The 19,563-nt window shown below is 40.1% G+C and overlaps 1 protein-coding gene across 1 annotated transcript in view; it reads left to right on the top strand.

The window, feature by feature from the left end:
• The window catches only part of TENM4 (teneurin transmembrane protein 4), a 755,206-nt gene that overhangs the window by 76,817 nt on the left and 658,826 nt on the right, over window positions 1–19,563 (top strand). The gene's annotated exons all lie outside the window — the stretch shown is intronic.

Raw genomic sequence — 19,563 nt, 5'->3', positions numbered from 1 at the left:
CTCTTGAATTGTGAAACTATCCTTTTATTATGCATTTGGGAAATATCTAGGGTTCTGGATCGTCAACCCATATATGAACTTTAAGGTAGTTGTAATACAGGGATAATGTGATAACAAACCAAGTGTCTGAATTCTTGTTGAACAGTGTAAGTGGGGTTCAGTTAAATGAAGTGAGACTTTGGTTCACCTTTGTCTTTGACTGGCAAAACAGGAGTAACTTGATTAGTCTGGAGGCAAATGCCATACTGGGGTGTGTGAATAGGGTGAGTGGCTCTGAGTTGAATACTTGCTTATCTTTTGTTGGCTTCATTTAAACCTAAAAACCCAAAGCCATAAGAAAGAACAAAAAATGAAAAGGATATTTCTCTGGCACTGTTTAAAAAGCTTGGCTGGTTTTCAAGTGAATGCAAGAAAACAATAATTTAAGCCAATATAGAAATGAGTAGAAAAGGGACCAGATGTGAAGAAGCTAAGAAACAATGTGCTCCCTCACCACGATTTCAGATGCCACCTTTGCTCTCCCCTACACCACCTCGCTCTGGAGTCTCACAGGTCACTAAGTTTGTCTCAGTTGTATTCACCTCTGTACAGAATTAAACTCCCGTAGTTCATTAAACACACCAAGGTGAAGGCAACTGTAATTGTACATAATTAACTTTCTTTTCCTGTTCCTTAATAGTTGAGATTATGGATATTGTTTCCACAGTTTTCAGTAATGAGGCCTGAACTCTCACTTTAAAAAAAATACAGTGTACAATAAGGCAGTTGTTTGTAAAAATACCTTCTTCTACATGTCTGTGTCTCCACAGTGGAGACGGGGAGGGTTTCTTCTCCATAGCTGTGCTCTGCATTTTAGACCCAAGTTGACCATGATGAAGCATTATAGAAATGGGTAGTTCAAGCAAGTGAATTTACTTTAAATTACTGAAGATCTACTACATACACCTCAATGTGTCAGGAAGTCATAAAGTAATCTTGGAGCTTCTACAAAAAAAAGTAAGAAAAGAACCATAGAAGTTGTTATCCAGTTCTTACATCGTTATTTCAGGGTCGTAGAATCGTAGAATCATAGAATAGTTAGGTTTGGAAAGGATGTTAGGATCATCCAGTTCCACCCCCCTGCCATGGGCAGAGATAACTCACACTAGACCATGTCACCCAAGACTCTGTCCAACTTGGCCTTGAGCACTGCCAAGGATGGAGTATTTACCACTTCTTTGGGCACCCTGTGCCAGTGCCTCACCACCCTAACAGTAAAGAACTTCTTCCTTGTATTGAACCTGAACTTTCCCTGTTTTAGTTTGAACGCACTTCAACTGGATCAATTGGGATAGCCCAAAGCACAGATATTTTGTTGCCTGTAAGTGCAGGCACATCAGTGTGCCTGCCTCTTTTAAGTCACCCACCATTGCTATTACAGAGAATGTGCTCCGGAGCAACATAAACGGTGGCAGACGTTCCTCAGAGCTCAATAACTGGCCAATTTAGATAACTTGTCTTCTTCCAGATCCTTTTCAAGGTCTTTTAAGTGTAAACAAGATCGTTAAACATTTAATTTGACATTTATTACCTTTAAATATTCATAAGCAATTGAATATTAAAGACACACCTACTGTTGAATTCAAGCCTGAATGAACCTCTCATTGTGTGTAAGTAAAAGCCAGTGGAAGCTGTGATATGTGTTGTGCAAATACCTTCTGTGACCTAAAGAAATGGACTTCTGGAAGAGTTGAAGGGGCAGCTGGAGTTCTGTCCCCATCTCTAGAGAGATGATTGTCTTGTGGTAACCAGCTGAGAGACCTCTCTGAACTAAGGAGCTCATTTAAGTACTGAAAAAACCCTAACATACTTTGTTATGTTTTTGGTGGGTTTCCAATGCACAGGGGTTTTTTGGCCAGCACAGAATCTGAACCACAACGCAGTCTGGAATCTGGGCATAGGAAGCTAAGTATAAACTGGAGCAGCCCTAAGGCCGCTCTAATTTATGCTGGCAACCAAACGAATTGCTGGAGTACAAATGTGGCATAAAGCCTAATTTGCCTTCAACCCATCCTCAAGCATGTTATGCCAAATGTCATGATGAAATCAGGGTGGAATCAAGGTCTCACCGTTGAAAGTATCTCTATGACTTTAGTGCAATATTTTCCCTTTGATAGTGGTTCTCTACTATGTTTTATATATTATCATTCTTTTAGTGCTTACATATTATCTGTCTGCTTAAGAAGTATTTTACTCTCATGCTAAAACCAGCACATGCATAGAGTCATAGAATAGTTAGGGTTAGAAAGGACCTTAAGATCATCTAGTTCAACCCCCCCTGCCATGGGCCAAGGGCAGCACAAACTAGACCATGTCACCCAAGACTCCATCTGACCTGGCCTTGAACGCTGCCAGGGATGGAACATTCACAGCGCAGCTTTTTAATTTAGAAACAAAAAAAAAACCCACCCCAAACTAATGTAGAAGTGTTTATTTCCTTTGATAGCTGGAAAAAAAATGTTTGAAATAATATCACCTATTTTATTTATTCCCACACCCCTGATAAGAAGGAGACTGTTCAGATGAGTGGGATGATATTTAATAGATTAGGAAACTTGGTTTCTTAGCAGTAGAGGAGGTTGGATGCATACTAGAATAGGCACGTCAACTGAAAATTATTAATCCTGAAAGCTGAATCCAGCAACCACACAAATCCAAACACATCCCACTTTAGGAGTTGTTTGCTATAATCAGATTATGGGATTCTCTGTAAGATTTCAAAACCTTTTCAAAGCAGCACTTCTGCAAATGAAGCCCTATAGAATCCTGGTAGGGAGGATCTTACAGGCAGCTATTTTGTTTCAGCGCATAATTATATGTAATTTGTCTAAATATTTTGTTAATTCTTTAAGTTCTTAACATATTGCAGCGCGTGCGTTCCTTTTCAGTGCTTCCCCATTCACTTTTTAAATAAGACAGAAAATGTCATGTCTGGGTTCCTCTTATAAATATACTCCTTTTGTACATGATAACTTGATTCCCTTGGCTTAAAACACCTCAAATTACAAAGCGGTGTGTTCTTCAGGCAACACACACACCCCCACACACAGAGTATATCAGATGAAATGGCTTTAAAATAATCCTAGAATTTTTCCAGTGCAATGACAGATATTTTTTTAAAGGAAAAACTGTTCCCAGGAGACATTTTGATAAGAGCTTTAAGTTGATTACTTTTTATATCCTGTGTCCTGTTGATAAGCTCCCAATCTCCATCTTTACACATTGTTTTTATCTTCCTGGGCTGAACCCACCTACTCAATGTCATCTTTCAGTTGCCAGCGTGAAGGTGGTGGTGGAGGAGGGAAAGAGAGGAAACATGAGAGTGGCACAGTCCAGCACCAAGTCAGAGATTAGGGGTCAGTCTGCCCACATAGATAACTGCTACTCTCTCAGGAATTAAAAGTGTTAATCTTTGGAATGCTCTTCATCTTTCATTAATCATATAAGTTATAACAGAGTCTTTGATCTAAATGCAGCGTAGCCAGACACCTCCTGCTTCTTTTTGCTCTGATCTATGAAATCTGAGTTGTCGGGAGGAATGCCCTCTCCCTCCTGCCCCCCACCTTTCTTTTAAACCTGTCTCCTAACACTCTCCTACTCGATTTACAGAGAAATGGGATGGTTTCATGGCCATTGTGCTGGAGTTTCAGCTGTCTGGATTATTGCGTCACTTGGCAAATGCTGTCTGCCTCTATCAGCAGAGAGGTGATTCTATTGATTGACAGGCATCTATTCAATACTGATGTCTTCTGGACAGTATCTAAACTGCTTGTTTTGGTAGCATCATCTACTTGATGGCGACAACATCAACTTGGCTCTGTCAAAACATGGTTTTCCTACAAGCAGATAGAAACCCTGTCCTTTGTTACACCAGTCCCATTATGCTTTGATGGAATGGTGGCTTGCTTCCCTGCTATTAGAGGACTAAGTTGTATGTGTACCTCATTAATTTCACCAAGCTGGTTCTTTTTCTAACCATAAGAAAAGGTATGATTAAATCTGAGGTTTTATTATTTAATCTTTGTAGATTAGTACATCACCTATCATGGCTTCCTTGGAGCACGATTAAAATTGTTTACTGGTCTGTGTTTTGTAAGTGTATGATATGAAAGCACCGTGAAATTAAATCACATCTCAAACACCACTGGCAGCCTGAAATGCAGTCATTATGTTGTTATGAATTGGGCGTGGATTATTGACACAACCAAAATGCAGTTAAACTGTGTAGCTAGTAAAAAAACCCAACCTCATTGTATTTACGTCTATGCCACAAAATCCCTGCAGACAGTAATTTGGTAGAGCTTCACTGACTTCTGAGGGACTCTGAGTTTCTTCCAAGCTCATGCACTTAACACAAGCCCTTATGGCTGGTTCTGCTTTATTAGAATGTGCAGCTCACAATGCAGCAGGATGACAAGGTCAAGGAAATGAAGTGATATGGAAGGAAGAAGAAGTAGCACAAAAACTTGAGGGAGAGAAAAAGTAGCACAATCTGTGACAACACCAAGTGAACTGATCAGGTGCCTTTCAGTGTTGATGCTGAGATGGAAAATGGGCTGAGGCTGACTCAACTCATCAGCATCTGACACCCATAGGACCCTTCACTCCTGTTTGTGCACTCCCTGGCATCTTCCAGAACCTTCAGACTTGTCCCTTATTGCACCATAGGCAACTTCCTCAGGGTGAGAATGAGTATGCTACATACACTTAGCATAAATTTCTTGAGTAAATTGACACTGCTTCCCTCTAAAGATGTAACGTAAGATATCACTTGCATTTGGCTAACTGAGAAACAGGGAGACTCTGTAATTTGCCCAGACTCAAACATTTAGCAAAGAATTAAATCTTTCATGCCATATTCCAAATTGTATCCTTAACTAAGAGTTATCCTTACCAAAGACTTTCTCTCCACTCTCTGCTGTATAGATAGAAGTGTCATTCCTCTAAGAAGAATGAATCTTGATATTTAATTTCATACTTTGAGCTATTTACTTTAAAGATTCACTTCTTTGATCATATCAGCAGCTATAATAAATAGAAGTCCTTGCTAAGAACACTGATTCATGGAAAATATATATATGTGCAGTGTCCTACATTTTCAAGTAATATAATCAATATTAATTGTTGTACTATAAAGCAAGATTCATTCTTCACTATGAAGCGGATGGAATATGAGTTTCATTAAAGCTTCTCTATTTCAGTGCAATGCAACAAAAGCCAAGTTAAACTGCAGCTTTGAGAATTTCTACAGATGGTATAAATGGAATATATAAGAACTTAGTACAAAAAGTCATGTTTCAAAAGTGTCAAAACATAATTCAACATGTTTAGAGTGTCCTTGTAGAATGGCAGAGATAGAGAAAACATAGTCAATTGATTTATGATAGAGACAGAGTCAAGACCATCAGGTTTACACTTGGCTCTGCCACTGTTTTCCCTGCGTGACTTCTGGCCAAGCCACTTAGTGTCACCATGACTCAGTTTCCCAGTTGTAAAACAAGAAGCAGTTGTGTGCCTACAGCACCCAGCTGTTGTGAAGATCATTTCTGCAAGATGCTTGGATAAACGCAGATGCATAAGAGTCCTGTAAGGTTGGCAGTGAGCTTTTTGCAGTTTGCCTGGATTGAGGAGAGACAAGATGATATGAAGAACAGAGGTGTTAAACATCCTTCCTGAGGGCTGATTCCATTCTGCTTCGTCTATTTATGCACATTCAGATTTGGCAGAATCTAAGGGATGATTTTTTTATGGGTTTTAAATACCTGAAGTATATTCTTTAGTTGGGAAGAGAAACTTCCCAAATGCACAGAGCTTCCTAAGTAGCTTCCCAAAACTCAGTTTCTTTTACTGAATAAGCAGTCTAAATGTATGTCTTTGGGATATGTGTATTTCTCACCTCTGTTTTCTTTTTGATGCTGTGCTAGAGTCTAAGACTTTCTCATATAATCATTCACTATGAAACTGATCTTTTATGAGGTAAAGATAAAGCCCAAAATGGGAAACTAGGAGTTGCTGTAATAAAGAAGTGTGAAAGTACAAAAAAAAGAGAAGGAGATGGATAAAGAGAAGGAGAAGAAAGACACAAAAAGAAAAATGAAGAATAGAAAAACTGTGATTGTAAAGGTAAAAGTGCTTTCTAAAATTAGGGTAACTGACAAGATAGATTTGTGCTTTATTTGGATAATACCCTGTTCTTGGTCTTTACACAAGCATTTCATTGGCAATAGGGGATGACTGACCCTCAATATCAGTATGGTTAATGTTAAAGTTGTCACCCTGATTCACAGAACCCCAGCAGAAATGTTATTCAGCCTTCCCTAACAATCAGTTTAAAATTGCTGACAAAGAATAATAAGTTCCATGAGCCAATGGTGTGTACTGAATTCGCACCACTGTTTCCACTTTGGAAGGATGGAGTCAAGTGTTCCTGATTAAAATAATATTTGGAACACTGTGACTGGGAAAAAAAATCTCAGCTGTGAATATTTTAGAATGATAAAAAAGCCATCAGCCTAGGTTGAGATCCAAATGACCCACAAACCAGGGCAGTGGATCTGAATATATTAATCTATTCCTTATATTTACATTATCTTGTTAATCTTTCTCCATATTTATCTATGCAAGAGAATAAAATTAAATCATTCCTATTTCGTAGTGCACTGGGCATATTTGTATTATAATTTTTGTTTTGAAACAAAAAATCAGTGCTTTTTTCTTTCCAAATTTTTGTCCTTTTGCATGACCTAGGTGGCTATTGTGTCATTTTCAGCTTCATAAAGAGGTAGAGCTCAGTAGCTTGTTCGTGAAACTAGTAGTGAGCAACACCTAAATCTCTTCCTGCTGCAGCCTCCTTGTTAGACACTGGGAAATTCACTCAGTTCCTCTTTTAGTATGTTATCATACATTGGATGATCAGAGGTGAAGGCTAGAGGATTACATCCAGAAAAGATTCAGGCACCTAATACCTACCTTATGCTGAGTTTCAGTTCTGACATCCCTTCAAGTCATCCAGGAATCAAATCAAACGACAAGCTGTCTACACTGCACAAAGGGGAGTGACACAGGGAAACCTGACTTTGGAAACTGCACCAAATCTGAGTTTCTCTCTCTGTTCCAGCACTGTGCTGCACCCGCAGTAATAAGTCTATTTTATACATGTAGTACAGCCAGAAATGCATCAATGTGAATCATAACACCAGAAAAAAACCTGAAAATATGGGCTTCTCTCTCCCACAAGGTGTTCCTGTCACTGAGTGATGTGCTTTACTTCTGGCCATCCAAAACTAGTTTCCTTCCAACCTATTGGTCTACCTTCAGCAGGGAGATGTATTACACCTTCAACAAACTTGTCTGTACTCAGGTCACTCCACAGATGTATGATTTCTGTTTTCCACAAGCTAAGAAGGTCATTTAACCCAAGTTTCCCCCTTGATGAACCAGGCTGAAGTTGGACATCACCCTTGGTGATCCACTTGTCTACAGCCAAAGAAATAACTGAGGTGTTAAAGCATTGGAGACAGTTTTGGCACCAAATCTCAGCCTCATATTGGCTCAGGCTAGCCGTGACATGTCCAAGAGCCAGGATATGAAATCTTCTATCAGGCTTTTTTTTTGGCTCCTGCAAGCCTCTTCTGCCTGGAGTTGTGAATTGTGTTGTTATGGGTTGAACTCTGCCTGGCATTTTTTGAGGTGTTTTTAAGATAGATAGAAGCTTTGAAAAGCAAATAGCGTAAAAAACAGCACAGTTAGTTGTTAATTCTTCTCAGAAAACTCACTTTATTTGTGGTACTTAGGATTTGATGTTTCTTCTTATGCTGATTACTTTTTTATTTTATTTCCAGTAGTCAATGAGCTGAAGTACTGAATGAAACACGAAACTATAGAATTCTGATGGAAAAAGGAATCTATTCGGGGAAGGGGAAAAGAGAGTCAGAAGTTGGTCCTTCCATGAGTTGGATCCACTCCAGAATTATAATTGAAAGGAGAATGGGTCACTGCCATTAAGCCTACTGACAGTGGAGCTAGCAAAGTGCCTGACTAAATACAGTTAGGTGACAAGCTGTGTTGTTGGAGACTGAGCAAACACAAAACCAAAGCAAAGCTCCAGGAGGTCATCTTAGCAAAACCCAGTGATTAAGAAAACGATTATCAGGAATGAAGTACTGACATTACATTGCTTTTGAAAGCTGGATCAGAATGGGAGATAGATGTGCTCCTCCTATATGAAAAGTATTAAAAGGGATTACCGTTGTGACCTGTAGCTAAATACAGTCTTGCCCTCTAACATAAACATGCAGATTCCTGGAGGTTAAACTGAAGTAGCAGCATGCTTGCTCTTACTTGAATGAGTAGTCTTCATGATATTGCCCTTAAAAGAGTATGGTATAAAAAGGAACACATGGTAAAGGTTTACTCTGAGCTGGATTGGAGTGCGCAGCGCTAATCTGGTGTGTGGTAACAGCTGAGTTAGGGACATTCACTGTTGCATGGTAGTGTGGAGTCTGAACCTGATCCCAGCTGGTTAATAGACACAAGTGGGGACCAACCTACTGGTTCATTATAAAATGCTTTTCATTGCTTGCCTGCAGCAAGACAAATGCAGCTTCCTTTGCTTGATTTGCAAGGGATTTCTGATGACAAATGAAATACCAGAGGCTGACAAAACTAAGAGACCAAAGCTCTAAATTCAGTCTTGCATCAAGATCCAGCTGGCAGAAGGTGAAAGCATGCTGAGAAGGAAGTGTGAGGGCAGTAGGGAATTCTTGAAACACTGTCTGCAAAATTAATATAAAGATTAATGCTTCTTATGGCAGCTAGTGATGGCCTCTCAGGAGTACTTTTTGGAGCACGGTCCTATTTTACCCCATTTGACCTCACATGTTCCTCAGGATTTGTTCCCATGCGGGATACCAGGCTTCTGATGTTGATTTTATGATAACTGAAAATATTTTCCTCTCCTATCTGTGCTAAGACTGTTTCTATAGACGTTAAACACACTTAGAAAGAAGCATGTCTTTAAGTCAGAATACAGCCATGAGTCTGAAAACTGAATGAATTTAAAACACTGGCATACAACAGATGTAACTGGAGTGTTGATATGTTTGCAGGGAGTTGTGGGATTTAATGTTGTTCCAGGTACCTGTAAGCATATCCAAACCAACTAGTTATTTTGAGTGTTCCGACCAAAAAACTTTATAACTACCAGTATATTTTATCAGGGCCAAAGAGGGGTTCACCCTCTTCAGGTATCTAAGTCTGACACCTGAAAACTGAGACATCCCAATTCACCAGTGTTTGGAAAATGTAACCTCAAGTAGTGCAAGTCTTAGTTTTAAAGCCCCACTTTTTATCAGTCACTGAGATGCATCCATTGTGAGAGAGGCAGTGTGTAGCAAGGATAAAGCTAAACTGTTCCACACACCTCACACATTGTGAGATAGACTTAAACTGAAAACAGTTGTTGGTTCACTGAACCACAGGAAGGCATTCAGCCTTGGGGGATATTTTTTTTCCCCTGTCTGTAGCCATGTGAAATTTAAGTATCTTATCTAGTCAGAGAGAAATGTAACTCCATAGGATGGTATCTAAGGTTGGACTGAGTGGTTGTCTGTATGAAGCTATCTCACTCCATGGGCCACTTTGGATTAGATTATTTCTCTGATAAGTATTTCCAAAGACATTAGGTCTGCTGACTTGAGATGCTGCTGGGGATGTATCATAAGCTACCAGGTAGAAGATTTACCTCCCTTAACTTTAGATATCTACAGTGTAGGTAGGTGACTGTATGTAAGCTGGTTGACTGGACTTCCCCCAGACCGACTCAAGAAAAACAAGATAAGATTCATCTAACTTGTTTCAGAAGTTTGTTTTAAGATTAAGGGATTCTGTTTCTGGAGGTATATTTCCTCTACATGAAGTCAGAGAACTACAAGAGAAGCCCAGGCTGGCTAACTCAGGTGAAGGCATCTACACACTGTAGAAGTTTGTGTTTGGGAAAGCATTCCTTCTCCGTAACCGTAGCTATATTCTTTAGATAGCAGAGTGCAATAGCTTCCCTACCTTTAAATGCAAAAGTTAAATAACTTGTAAACTGTGCTTGTTTTGGTAGATCAATAAAGCTGTTATCCTTTAATGTTTTATCATTTAATTTTGAAATTCATGCCATTTGTTCAATAGATTGTAACATATCCCTGTACTGTCACTACAATTTGTGTCTATGTTAAAGGACCAGCACTGATTTCACATACAAACAGTGCGAACTCTGCATGTCACTGTTTTGTAAAATGTAATTATTCAGGACATTTTTTTACAAGGAGAAATACTGCAAACAAAGACCTGAAGCCCAATGTCTCAGAGATATTTCTTCACTGCTTTCATGCCAATTTTAATCATATAATCATAGAATTGTTAGGGTTGGAAAGGACCTTAAGATCATCCAGTTCCAATCCCCCTGCCGTGGGCAGGGACACCTCACACTAAACCATCTCACCCAAGGCTCTGTCCAACCCAGGCGTGAACACCGCCAGGGATGGAGCATTCACAACTTCCTTGGACAACCCATTCCAGTGTCTCACCACCCTTACAGTAAAGAACTTCTTCTCTATATCCAATCTAAACTTCCTCTGTTCCCCCTTGTCTTGTCACTGCAGTCCCTAATGAAGAATCCCTCGCCAGCATCCTTATCATCTCCCTTCAGGTACTGTAAGGCTGCTATGAGGTCTCCACGCAGCCTTCTCTTCTCCAGGCTGAACAGCCCTGACATTCTCAGCCTGTCAAAGAATAAAGAAGAAGAGTTAAGGTATTTCTTGTTGTCCTGGGTTTAGCACTAGCAGCCATTTTTTTCTCTTTCTTGGTAGCTGGTGCAGTGCTGTGTTTTGACTTTCGGGCTGGGAACAAAGCTGATAAAAATGATGTTTTGGTTTGGCCAAAGACTTTGTGAGCCTCATACTCTGCCAGGGAGGAGGGGAAGCCGGGAGGGTGCAGAGACAGGATACCTGACCCAAACTGACCAAAGAGGTATTCCATACCACAGCACGTCATGCCCAGGATGTAACTGGGAGAGTTACCTGGAAGGGCTAGTAGAGTGCAGGGTTGGAGGAGGTATGGGTCGATGCTTGGTCGGGCTGGGAGGGCGAGTTATCGGTCACCTGGTGATGAGGTGTTGTATTCTCTTCCCTTGTTATTTCCTTTATCATTACTATTATTGGTGGCAGCAGTAGTGATTTGTGTTTTACCTTAGTTACTAAACTGTTCTTATCTCAACCCGTGGGAGTTGCGTTCTTTCTGATTCTCCTCTCCATCCTTCCAGGAGTAGGGGGAGGGCAAGAAGAGGGGGGGAGTGGATGAACAAGCTGTCTGGCTGGGGTTAAACCACGACACTTGTACACAGCACTAAGCATAGAACAAGGAAACAGTTCACAGCATCTTCATCCCAAAATTGTGTTTCTTCATTTTTTCTACTGCCATCCCAAGCTCCAGAGGTAAATCAAACATCTAGAACATTTATATAGACATATCTGTAGATGTTCTAATTGACTGAGTGACCATGTAAACCACGGTATTCACTATCACCACTGTAACAATAGTGGAAAAACAAGGATGCTTTTCATATGAGCTGTTTTCAGTGTATAGAAAACCACTCTGGGGTGAAGTTCTGGCTTCACAAAAACAACCATTACTGAGGTCAACAGGGCCAACACTTCACCTTCTTCGTCTCTTTCCCTGTCTCTGCAAGTGGAGAACCATTAATGAATGTGTTAATTAGTGTTTGCTTAGGGCTTTCAAGTGGCAGAGTACCACCAAAGTGCTCATTAACAGTGGCAAACATCAGAACTTGTGACCCTACTCCTCACTTTTTGCCCATTGACTGTAATCTCTGCACCATGCTCTGGGTCATCTGAGTGGTCTAGCAGCATTCACATCTAATAAAATCAGTTCTCCTCTGGCAGGTATTAATCAAACACCTCCTGCTGCCCTCATTTCAAACCTCAAGCACATTTTAATCTGGTTTTGCTTCTTACGCTGTAGTGGGAAGGAGGGTGAAGATTAAAGAAAAAGCAAACTGTGTGGAAAAGATGCATAGATAATCAAATTCTGTGGCAGAAGGTAATAATTATGGCAGGAAAACCTATTTCTAGGTGAACTGAAAGTTTAAATACTAGACTTTGGAATAACTGTATGCTTCTTAAGCTGTGTTGTTCAACTCCTGAGAACAAAGCTGTTTGAAGGAGGTCTCAGGAAGCCCTTAGAAGGAGCAGCACTAATAGGAGCTGTATGGGGGGGGGCCCCCCCCCCAGCATTTCCCCCAGCACCTCCATGTCTTTTGATACCACATAGGGTCTCGTAAGGTATTTGAGTGAAAAGTGCTGGGATGGAAATGACACAGTAAAACAGAAAGACAGAGAGAGAGATCTTGCCTCGCTCTACGGAGTATATAAATATACCATAAAGCTCTGGAACACTCAATAATTAATCCTGAGCAAGAAGCCTCTCTCACTTTCTCTAATTTTTCTTTTTCACTGTGGGAAGAACAACAAAACAAAAGCTTAGGAATTCTCTCCCCCCACTAAAATCGGTAGATAAAGCAAAAGAAGAGTTTAGTTTAGCCCTTGATATACATACAGTTGTCTGCTATTTGCTCATTATATCTTTTCCCTCTGATCCCAAAGTGTTTCTCCTTTCCTTTGCAACTCTTTTTTTAACCCATGACAGGAGACTGACTTGCCTCCTGCTTTCTGCTTTCCTGCACTTTGTGCTGCACAGGTTTTAATAAGAATTTCTGGAGCAATCCCAAATGTGGCTTGTCCTTGTTTCCTTCTGCGGCAGCTCTCGCTTTCAGCAGCTCAAGTCTCAGATAAAGGCTGCATCAGCCTTTTTTTTGCTGCTGAAGAGTCCAGGTTGTCTCATTTTCTCTTCTCTGTCTTGGGCTTTGTCTTCTTCATTTAACTGTGAGGTGGTAAGGCTGCAGGATGTGTCTTAGTGTGGTTGTTCCCAAGGCAGATCCAGGAGAGGCATTGGGTGACACAAACTATCAACCGCAGTGCAACAGCAAGATTGCGGTGTTGGGTGCCCCGGGGCTGGCACTGGCTCCTCTTCTGCTGGTCCATGTTTTCTAACAGGAGATGCAGACATGGGAATTCAATTGGGTGTTTAGAGATCTATCTCTTATGCCAAAAACCAGCAACCTCTTTGCTTGGGACTCCAAACGGATTCTTTCTATGCTGTTTCTCAAGTACCGCATTCGCACACACTGCAGAACAAGTTGCTGATAGTTTAATCAGAAGTACAGATAATGGAGCAGCTCTGTTACTGTCAGCACTTCCTCCTGAAAATGCACTCCTTTCAATACAGGCAGTGTTATCATTTCCTTTACACTAGAAAAATGCCTTGAATTGGGTCCTTCTTATGTTAACCAACGAGAATAAAACATGGACCTTGACCTGAAAAGAAAAGATCTTTGCAGGCTGAATAAATAAAGGGCGAAAGAGGCAGGAGGAGCTCCTGCACAAATGAGCAGAAAAGGGGGATGTTTTCAAATATCATGTTAGATTTACAATGCTGGTACCTCTCTTTTTTGCTCAGCCTTTGTTGAATCTGCCTTTAGTTTGTCTGTGGGTATATTCTATTGTGTGTTTTCAGGGTTTGAAGGGAAGGCTGAAATCCACAGAGCTATTTTAAGACACAAATTCATGATAGCTAGTGGTAAAGGAGAACTGGACTTCTTCTTTAACAGTTTTGTCTTAAAGATGGCCCTGTGGTATGATTATGTCAGTGTTACATTTGTTAAATTAAAGCCTGTGCATGTGAAACAGTTTAAATATAGTAGCACACCAAAATAATTAAAAGGACAAAACACAAAAAACCCAAACCAGAGTAAAACTAAGCTAAAATAAATTCCTAAAATAAAATATAAAATCTAATAAGATAAATAATAAAGTAATATAAATCCACCGTAATCTGCTATTGCTACACAACACTTGGAACAGGAGTTACCACCCTTTTATCTCAAATTAGCATGTCCCATTAGTGATATTGAAACGAATACCTTGTTATTTTACTTGCTCAACATGAATTTATACATAAAGCCTGGTATTAACTAAAGATTTTCTTCCTTTAAGTGATGCTAACACTGAGTATAATCATTACCTTTATTGCCAGGCGATGGAAATGTAACTTGAAAGTAAGCTGATGAGTTAGTTCATTCAAAACTAATCATAGCATAATGGCATTTATTATTGCCTGAGATGTTTCTATAGCTGGTTTTTCTGGCTGATCATGTAGTGCAATGATCCAAGGTTTCACTTGGTTCACACCCTTTGCCTCACCTTCCCTGTCCATAAAACACCTCTAATGATTCTTACACATTTTTTTTTGTGTGTGAAGTACTTGGAGATTTAGTGATGAGAAGTACTCATAAAAAAAGGGGTAATAGGAGCAGAGGATAAGACTTTAATTTAAAGGCATTCAAAGAACAAAAAATACTGCCATTGATCGCTTACAACAAATCCGTCAGGAAATAAATGTGGTGTGAAAGAAATTTAAATCACTCAGTTGAAAATTCAGCCTTATTAAAAATGGTTTTGCCTGACTGAGACTATTGGGGGTGGGTTTTTTTCTCACAGTGATTGCATAGTCAGCCCTGTAAAATATGCGGCACTGGTGAAAAAGTCTTTGGTAGGCCATGTAATGATGCAGTTAGTGTTGAAAGTGGCACCTTGTCTTCACTAATTACTCAGGGCATGGCACAAGACAGAAAAGCAGGGAAATGTCATAAGTCAGGAGAGCTGTAGCAATGTGTAATCCTTGTTTTTACTAAGCTCTTTCAGGATTAGCGGTTGTATTTGTGCCTTGTTAAGCTGAGTACCTTCACTCTGTTGAATAACTAGTAAAATAATCAAGAACAGTGAGCATCTAAAGCATGGAGGAGAGCAGAAAGAGCATAAAGTAGAGGTGAGGTTGTTTTGTTATTCAGTGCATTTATAGTCTCATGGGAATTGAGAGTTTTTAGGGTTTTCATATATGCAAACTGAAGTGTAAACGTTTGATTTGGGCCACCAAGGATGATTTCCCTAGCCCTGTGTATTCAGCTGAGTGAATGAATGAAATCAGTAAGTGTGAATGTTTGTCAAATCGCATTTGGGCCTAATGAGAGAAAAAGCTGATCATCATGCTTGAGAGAGAGCAAAGGATGTGGACTCCAAAACATGGTAGGAAAAGAACGAATTATGTTCTGCTCTGCTTCATACCCAGCCTTTATCACTGCACGATCTGAGTGCTTTCCAGTAGCGCATTAAGCAGTATGACTAACATCTGTCACATCCAGATCTGTTCTCCCTGTCACTTTTCCCATCACCACTCCCATTGAAAAGTGGGAGTGTTTGATGTGCAGGAGACAGTTTTGTTTCAGTAGGTTTGGGAAGGGGGTTTTGTGCACCTTGTTTATATATATATATATATATTTAATACACAGCTAGCTCTCTGTTTAGGTTGGAGAGTGCAGCAGAGCCACATCTGAAAAAGAGATGGAGAGGTGTGCAGTAGTCCTGGGGAGGTTTGTTAACCTCTCATGCACTCATCAGTTCCTAAAGATAGATGATTTGTCTGTGGACTTTTAGAGGAAAAGGCAGATTTTGAGTCAGATCCAGGGCTCTATGGGAGGGTGTGATTTACAGAATGAATCACAGAACTGTTATAAACCTGAAAAGCCCATCGGTAGGGTTGTTCAAGAGCTTTGCAGAGACCCCAAGGATGGGTCAAACCTTGTGGTTCAAATTCAACCCTTAAGTCCCATGTGTGTCAGGAAGAACTTTGCTGAAGTAGGAGCAGACTAAGGATTTCACAGTTTGGATTTCCTAATGACACAACTTATAAGACTCCAAGGTTTGCAGATATTGATTCTGTTATGCTGTGTTCTCCACAGATGAGAGTGCTGATGCTGATTGGAACTGCATTGGCATTCATGAAGTTATTTCTCATCTTAACACTCAAATAACTGGGAGCAGGACCAGGACATCTGGGTTTCAGATTTCCCCTGAAATATGGTTGCTGGGATTTGTGTTTTTGTTTTTTAAGAAGAATAAAATGCAGTCAGACTGTAAAGGAGAAAATAATCAATTCCAGTGATTTCTAAGCTTGTTTTAGTTAAGAATCATTAACATTCTTCAGTTGGAGATATTCCTCTCTAAGATGTCACCTATTTACATTTCACTTGTTTTCTCTCAGTTTCCTTTTGCAGATCTGTTAGAACTTGTCTACAGATCCCTTTGTGGTCTGTGGACCAGTGTTGAAAATCACTGATCTGCCTAAATTAAGACTTGTGTACGAGATTTCACAGGCAAGAGATTCACTGTAACTGTCATGACTCTATTGAAAATTTCCGATTTATTTGATCACCATTTTTGTTGTAATTTACACCTTCAGAAATTACAACTTAGTCTGAAGACCTGTTGTTTCAGTTATGTATAAAAGGAATATTTGAAAATATGACCTTTTTAGTATATTTTTAATCTATATTCTCAGCAGAGTAATTAATTATTCTAGAATACTCAGGGTTAACCATACTGCAAGTATTTGCAGAGCAGTTGTAAGGAAAAAGATGCCTCTTCCCCCTTCCCTCTCCAGGGCTACCAGGAAGGTTTGGGATGAGTAAAGCAGGAAGAGTAGGTGATGGTCTTGGCACAGAAAAAAAGGTATTAGTTGGAGGTATTCAGGAGCTCAGGGTAAATCCTATTTAGTTGGAGGTTCTGGTCCTTCAGCTCCTTCCAGACTTAACTCCTTATTTTTGCTGGTATCAGACTTGAAACACAGGATGTGTGAAAGAGAAGAATGGAAAATTAATGGACATAGGGATGGATAAACGCTGAAACTGAAATGGTGGAGAGAAGAAAGATGCATAGCGAGCTGCTGCAGTATCAGTGGGCTGGCAGATAGCAGGCTAGAGAAGTACATAATTATTTCTCATTGGGCATTTCAGTTGGAGTGGAGAAGGTGGCTACACCATCTGGCAGCTTTCTGTGATTTAGTCCCAGCTGGTTCTTCTAGTGAGGGCTCCCAAAGAGAGTAGAAAGCTGGCCTTGTTCACTAGGAACTGTTGTGAGTTGGCTCGTATGCTCAAAGTCAGAAAAGGCTGTTCAAAAAGCTGAATTTTGGAGGCTCACACAGAAAATGTTAATAACTTCCAGGCCAAATCTCATGACTTTGGCAGTTCAGCTCATCAGATCTAGAGTTGCTGGGATTGCTAGTCTCCCTGCCCTGGAAAGACTTAAACACATGCTTATTGCTGCTCACTGAATAAAGCCCTACAAACATTATATCATGACATATTTGTGACTCTCTCTAGAACTGATGTCTTGCACTGTAAAGTCTTTAATTGAGGTGCCAGAAGTTCAAATAAGGTAATTTATTTATATGTTTATATGGGCAGAATACTGAAAAAAAATGCACTGTAAAGCATTTGTTTCCATTATTTCAGTTATTATTTCTCATGTGGAATATTTCTATCCAAGGTTGTGTGTGATTCTTCTCATGTCAATGCAGTGGAATAAGGGCTCATCCTGCTATGACAAAGTAGTAAGCAGGTTTCATTGTATGATCAACACTCAACTACCGCCTTTCCAGTTCAGCTCCTGTAACTTCCATTTCACTTAACCCCCTTTAACTCTGTCCAAGCTGTTTCAAGTAAAGCAATCATCATTGTTTCCTGGTATAGACTATCCCCTTTCTTCTCCCTTCTCTTTTCATCCTTAAAATCAGCTGCAGGATCTGGTTGCACCAACTTGAAGCACACTGAGCCTTCCCCAGTAGCATCTCATTTCAGCTCGTGTTGTTTCATGTGTGCTGCCTGTTGCATGCAGTTTCACTCTTGTCTCAGAGCAAGCTTCAAGCACCGCAACTCCCTCTCCTCTTTCATTTTCCCACTTTAAGCCTCACTGGTCCTGAGAAGCAATCACCTCCCTCTTTGCAACCCTCCCTCAGTCACCGTTGATGTGGTAATAATTCAGTAGTGCAAAAGCTGAATATATAAACCGAGGATTACAGAAGATTAAGAGCAGCAACACGATTAAATCAGACCTGTGGGCTCTTGTTTCTCTTACCCTTTCCTCTTCCATTTCTCCAAGAGCCACTTAGATCCTTACTCATGCATTGCAAGGCAGAATCCAGTATAAAAGCAATGCGTGTATGTGGTTTTGTGTGTGTGTCTTGCAGGGGGACAGACAGAAACACAGACCAGGCTTTAACATCTAGAACCCGGAAACTGATCTATTTCCTAAGACAATTACAGCAGTGCCTTCTCATTGAGAGTGCCCAAATAAGAGTCATTGCTTGTCCATCTGTTTGCTTTATTTTAATTAGTTAGACTGACAAGAAGCTGCCTGCCACGTTTTTTTTCTGTTGAATTCATTCTATTTAGCATGGGTTGGCTGCAAAACAACTCCCTGCTTCAGTCAGATGGAGAGACCTGACAGATGGGATATGTTTCAAGGTCATTTTTGCATGTGTCTGTGGGTATATGTGGCCAGAATAACCTTTGCTGTGTCACTTTTATTTAAACACTTGGGTGGTTTTTTTTCCCACCTTTGGCTGCAATCTATTGCAAATACTACAGCTCAGAGATATTCTGCAAACACAAACTCATTTTCATAGCCTTGACATCTTTTAAATATGTCATCAAAGTTTATTTTGCTAGCAATATAACCATAAAATGTGATAATTTATGGAAGCAGCAATGTCAGTGCATGAAATTAAGGAACAAGTGGTGAATGAAATCAACAAGAGAACCAGGTAGGAGAAAATACCCCAGTGTTTATCATTTTCAGTCTTATCAGGCAATGCCCGTAGGCTCAGTCCCGGCAGCAGTAGCTACTTAGTAATGCCTGAGAATGGACAATATGCCTAGAGGATTCACCTGGGTATATTGTCCATTTCATCTTAGATTCCCCTCTATTGATACAATTCTTTTATGCAGGAGATTTGCTAGAGTGAAGTTTTCCACTTGGCTCTAACAAGTTTTATGCCCTTGGCAAGGAACAGTGGGTGGTTTACAATCTGGGATCCTTCACCACCCTCTTTTAGTGACTTCTTTGAATTATGCAGGGTCCTTTCAGAGAGTTGGTGGAAGAATTCTTTGAATACCTACAAAATACATGAATTTTGATGGTGCACGTATATACACGCATAGTCTCATAACACATCTGTATATACATACGCAGCAAAAAGGAAAACAGATAGCAGTTGTAAAATATACAGCAGGTATAGAAGCAGAACAGCTTTTCCATTCAGAGCCAAGTGTGAAAGAATGCAAAGCCATTCAGTTTATGTGACTGAGCAGAAAGCTGATAGATCATCACTTTTTTGAAGTGCAGATGTAGGTAAAAGTTATAAAGATAATGACTGTATCATCTTGAATCTCTGAGAGGGAGTCAGGTTGCAGCTGACCTGGAAATCCCAGGGTGATTCTGTGTCCCCTGGAAGGTCAAAATCTTTTGTGCTGTTTTCATCTTGTAAAATAATACATTCTTTCATTTG

The sequence above is a fragment of the Neopsephotus bourkii genome, unplaced genomic scaffold, assembly GCF_033783945.1.
Source record: "Neopsephotus bourkii isolate Nb327-2 ecotype Australia unplaced genomic scaffold, CSIRO-AGI_Nbou_v1 NB_1825, whole genome shotgun sequence".
NCBI classification, from domain to species: domain Eukaryota; kingdom Metazoa; phylum Chordata; class Aves; order Psittaciformes; family Psittacidae; genus Neopsephotus; species Neopsephotus bourkii.
Note: the sequence above shows the minus strand (reverse complement) of the source record. Positions and strands in the feature narration are given on the sequence as shown.